The 5,649-nt window shown below is 37.2% G+C and overlaps 1 long non-coding RNA gene across 1 annotated transcript; it reads right to left on the bottom strand.

The window, feature by feature from the left end:
• Positions 1 to 1,356: 1,356 nt before the first annotated feature.
• Positions 1,357 to 5,245, bottom strand: LOC120400069. Its single transcript, XR_005595508.1, has 3 exons — positions 5,117 to 5,245; positions 4,412 to 4,482; positions 1,357 to 1,513 (listed from the first exon to the last, which is right to left on the bottom strand). It is a non-coding gene; the product is annotated as an uncharacterized LOC120400069 (long non-coding RNA).
• Positions 5,246 to 5,649: the final 404 nt, after the last annotated feature.

The following is a 5,649-nucleotide window of genomic DNA, read 5'->3' as shown; positions in this document are numbered from 1 at the left end:
CCCCCCCTCTCCACCGCTGTTGAAGGTACGGTATTTGCAATGTATTTCTATTAGACATTTAAAGTATCACCTCTTAAAACAGAAACCTCACATTCACATTGTCACAGATTGTGGCATTCCTGTCTATGTGACCATTAAAATTAGCATGAGGCCCATTTTAAGTCGACAAGAAATGTTTAAAAAGAATAAAAAAGCAACTGACCAGAAAGCACTTCTCTGAAATAAACCCTCAACCTCAATTTGATGATCTCATTGAACTATTGCCTTCACACAACCTAAAGAATTTATTGACCACCTCAGATCATCTTTTAGAAGGACTGTAGCTCTGTCTCTTACCACTAATCTCTATAGTACATGTGCATATTTAAACGACTGCTGCTTACCACCATCTAAGTACACTAACATTTAAATTGGAAATATTTATAAACATTATATCGATACATTGACGCTTAATTCCCCGCCCCCCTTTATAACAAGGAGAAAATTGTATGTTTGGATTAGGAAAAAAGGGCTTTGTGTGTTTTAAATGAAAAACTTTCCAATCCTCGGAGTTTCAGTCAGTCTCACGGGCCAAGACGTAAATACAGAGTGAGAGAATGAATATTTTGAAACATACTAATGCTTTCGAACGGTTTGAATTCTCAGGAGGTGCTGCGATCTGTGGTGTGAGGGAACAGTTTATTACCTTTCTGTGAGAATCTCTGGATAGAGGGAGAGGGGGGAGAGAGGTGACAATGAGCAGGAAATAGTTCAATGGGGTCTCTTTAAACAATAACAATCGCTTTAAACAGGAGCAAAAGAAGGGGAGGGGAGGCAGTGCAGTGTAAAAATAAGGATTTCTCAAAAAAAAAAGATTTAATGCAAACATACTTACATTCAAAATACTGGATATTCGTTTTATTTGAACTGATTTAATTAGGTTTTTTTAAAAGTTTGCTTTTTAAGAAAAGTTTCTCTGTTAATGGCAATCGCTTTGGAAGAGCAACAAGTTGAAACCAATGTTTAGTATGGAGAGCTATATTCAAAAATTGTTAATCTTGGGGATAGATAGATAGATAGATAGATACGTTTTATGTACATGCACGCACATTTTATATAAACACATTTTTCACATTTATATACGCATCTTGATTGCAGGAATAAAACTGCTACATTAGTCACATTTCAAATACATCATATATTCTGCACCCTTTTTTTCATCTTAAGTTTAGAAATCAAAGTTGTATGTTGCTTTTTTTTTTTAATCGCGAATGCAAACATTCTCTGTTACTTTACGGAAATAGAGTGAAGACATTTCCCTACTTTGGGTTAGTCTTTGCACATGATTTTTAAAAAGCTTTGTAATCGATATGCTTTGCTTACTGAGCGCACCTAGTCCACTTCTGATGGGGAACGATCTTTCTCTGCAAGCAGGTTTTCAAAAATCGGGCAAGAAGAGTCACCGCTCTCAATATTTTCACTAGATCCTTTCCACCAGCCGAACATCACACACTCATTTTACTTACGGTGTTCCCTACAAAAAATAATACTTTACTTTTAAAAGGCACGAGCATTCAAGCTCAGAAATTCTATGCGAGGCTGTCAATCTGTGACAATCTGCGTTATTTTTTTAAACGATGAGATTTCTAACATCTTATTATCACACTGCAAAATCCTGCATCTCAAGATACTCTTAAAAGTAATCCAAAATGAGGGAGTCTCCTTCACAGCCCGTAATGCTTAGCAGCTCAATTTAGATCTTTAAAAATACCTCTCTCTGCTTTCGACACATTCTGATTTTTTGAAGTGTTCTGAAGTTATTTTTATTTTAGTGGATCCAGGGTAAGACAAATTTCGTTCTAAATTCTTCGGCAGATCTAATATGCCTACAAATGAACCATCTGTAGACCTGACACACCGTAATAGAGTCAAGCGGAATCGAAGGCGACGCGTCTGCTTTAGTGGATTTAGGTATGAAAGGGAAACGGGATTCGATCTGATTATATATTAAGATGGTTTGAAACTTAATAGAAACATTCTTATTGACGATTCGGAATTAAAATATTTCTAAGCAGGCTAATTCCTTAATTTTAAAGAACAATACGTGAAAGGAAAGCTCCAATACCACTGGCAACACAAATGCTTTGAACATTATTATTAAATGTTGCATGTAGTATCACGAGATGTTATCATTTTCTCTAATTTACCATTCAAAAGGAAGATGGAGTTTATTTCACTTCGCATATTTCACTTTTATATTTGTTTTAGTGACTTCGCCATTTAGCCCCAAAGAACTAAGGAATATCCCAAGATTTAGCTGACAGTTTTTAAACAGTCTTCCCGGATTTAAGTTAAAAATGATCAAAAGAATACCTGCAGGGTTTTTTTTAAAAACAACATAAAAATGAGTGCAAACGGTGGGAGAGCTGTGTATGTTTTGGGAGGGATAGGGAAAATACTGATTTTTCCTGGGCAGCTATTCGTGCCCTCTTCTTTATTATTATTTTCCCCCTCTGCCCTACTTCTCCTTTCTGATCTTAATTGCACTTTGGTTCTCAGGAGAGAAAACTCCCCACTTTCACAGCCTTTTCACCGAGAGCTGCAGTGCATGACAGTTTACAGCCAAAAACTTCCTCCAGCCGAACAGCTATAAAGACTCCCAATTTATAGCAATACTTTCCTTCTTACACTGGGCGAGTACCAGCTTCCAGCTGTTCCCCCTACGTTCCTGGGATCTGTCTGTCTGCATCTGCATTATCATCTTATGTGAAGAAGACTGCCATGGAAATAATCGCAATCACGATAAACCGAGCATGCTATTATTATCCTCCCTTGATAATAACCAATACATATATAATATAGTCCAACTGAAAATGCTAAGAATCAGTGAGTAAATAAATGTCTAGAGTATTTGTTTTCCTACTTTTCAGCTTGCAATGCGGGATTATGTAGAATGTACACGATCCTTTCCCCCAAATCACTCTTCCTACCTCACAAAAAAAAATATCCAGGATTGATTTAATGCAAACTTAAAAACAATCAAAAAGAGCAACAACAAAAACCGGGCTATTAATTAAATCGTCAAATTAAAGTGCAAATTAGACGTGTCAAGATGTTCTAGCCCTTAAAAATAAACGTCCGTTTTCTCCTGACTAGATTAGACGTTTAAACGTAATTTCAGTTTATATTTACTGTATACTAGTTGAGTCTCTAGACACGTCTGTTGCCTTCCCTTTGAAACTGAAGGCAAACATTCCGCTGATACCAACCAGTTCAGAATTACCGATGTAGAATATATGTGCTCGATAAATATGTAAATATATTTTTAATTAGAAACCTCCCTTCCTTTGTTGTTGTAGTCTTGGTGTGCCTTTTACTGAACATTTTCTTCAAACCAATTAACATTTTACTTTAATTTTTAATGTAAATCAAGCAAAATTATTCACATTATTCAGAAATTCCCCAAATTTACTAACGTGTCCTAATCAAACTCAGGAACATATGTCCTAACTGGGACAGGTTCCCCTATAAACATATGTCCAAACTGTGAAAATGACAACGTACAAAAACCTCCAATGTTTTGATGTATTTATTTTAGGTTCATAAAGATGAGTAATTATGTTTCATGCTCTTGTTTTTTAATTTTAGAGGCATATGACTGCTACCCTTCAGAAGAGTTTTTGTTTTTACATTTCAGAAAACAGTTGCATGTCAAGTAGCCAAACAGAGTGAAATAAAATGGTTTCTACTTTCTCACTTGGCGTTTTGGATGGTAGGGCATATGTAGGTGCCTGTCCTGCATTTTTGATCACGGGCAAAACTCTCATTGATTCAACAGAGCTTTACTTGGGGACTCCAAAGACCTCTACTTGTTTTTTTAAGTCAGTGTAGTTACTTGAGGCCTGATTCTTCTCTCATTGACGTCAATGACAAAACTTCCACTGACTTCAGGAGGAGCTGGAGTAGGTAACACCAATGGGGCGGGACCTAAAAATACTTGACACCCCCCTACACAAGCTCTAAAGAAAGGCTGACTGAAAGATTAATTAACAGGGCTGGCAAGACAAATATATTTTGTTTTGAAAATCAGTCGCATGATTTCTTTCCTATTTTTTTCAATGCCACAGTAATCTTGCCTAGAAGTATACTTCTAGTTAAACGAGTATCTTTGCATAGGCCAGCTGGTGTAATTGGGATGACAGAAGAACCATCCACCACTGTAGTAGCCTATTTCTTTTAAAAGTGCAAAGAGGAGGCGGCATAATGGGTTGTGAAGGGTGGGGGAAGGAAAGAGGGATTCTTTACTCTTTAAACTTGCCCAGGATTATCATCTGTTAAAAAAAAATGTCTATTTTGCTCCCGGTGGAGCCAATGGGAGTTTGCGGTACACAGAGTGCCAGGTCACCCCTATAAGTTTAAGGCTTTAACATACCTTCTACCTATTTTTTTATACCTCCACTGATCCTGATCTCTAACTCCAACTGAAGTCAATGGGACTTTTGCCTGCAAAAGGACATTAGGGTTAATTGAAAAGCTAGTGGTTCAGAGATCAAAAATATCTAATAATGCAAAAGTAGTGTTCATCTCTTCCTCCATAATAGTTCTCACAGTAAAAAATTAATTTCCCAAAATATTTGGAAATTATAACTTAACAACCAGAATCACCATAACAACACTAATCTGCATTCATAGGGCACCAATTCGCCATTGCCCTGAATCTTGTGCAGCTATATACACTAGTCTAAAGTGAATGTAAAAGGCTTCCAAATCAAAATGGTAGTAATTAACACCCACTTTACACTGGTGTAAATGACTATACAAGATGTAAGGCTATAGTGAATCAGACACAGAGTGCCTCCCTTCTCAGAAAGGGCATTTCAAAACTAGTGAATTTGATCAATTATTGTCATAAAACCAACATCATCTTGGCATTTACATCTCACGGAACATTAAGACTTCTAGAAAGGGATTTGAAGCCTGAGAGCAGGTTTTGTAAAACAAAATTAATTTTCCTCTATTTTGTTTCTTCATCCTACTTTCTCAATACTTTTTCCTCTGACTACCAACTCCACCACCAAGGTAAATATAAAATAGGAATATTTTAGTTGTGTATTATACAAAAGGCAATAAGAATTACAGTATTTGGTAGCCAGCTAAGTCCTGAGCATCTCATGCCTTGACTAGGGTAAGCACCTCCATGGCCTTAATGCTTGCAAACTTGCCCTTTTCAAGTCCCTTCGAAATGTTGCTGCTAAGATCATTTCCGTGGCTTGTTGCTTTGACTATGTCAGGGTCACACCATTGTGACAAGGTATAAAGGCACTTCCTAAGTTCCAACATGTAAGAGGTTACAAGAACTTTCAGGTTCCCTGCCCATCCCATGGGTGATCTCGGTTGGCATTATAAAAGGAAAGTGGAAGCTGTTGCAGAGTGTGTATTCTGCCCTTCCGAGTTTGCTGAAAGCTGGAAAGGTCTGTGTTGCTTGTTACCAAGTGTTCTGCATTACTTTGATCCAGTTTTGGAATATTACCTGTTAATAAAGCCTACCCCGCGGAAAGAGACTTGAACTGAATTAGAATTTGGATGTTTTTTGAACTCCCTGCAGGTGTGTTTCTGCTTTTCCCCATCTTTAAGTCTCTCCGCTGGCTACCTCTTTTCTACCACATCAAA

Source organism: Mauremys reevesii, linkage group 3 (assembly GCF_016161935.1).
Source record: "Mauremys reevesii isolate NIE-2019 linkage group 3, ASM1616193v1, whole genome shotgun sequence".
Lineage (NCBI taxonomy): Eukaryota > Metazoa > Chordata > Testudines > Geoemydidae > Mauremys > Mauremys reevesii.
The sequence above is the reverse complement of the archived record's forward strand: the minus strand, read 5'-3'. Positions and strand labels throughout refer to the sequence as shown.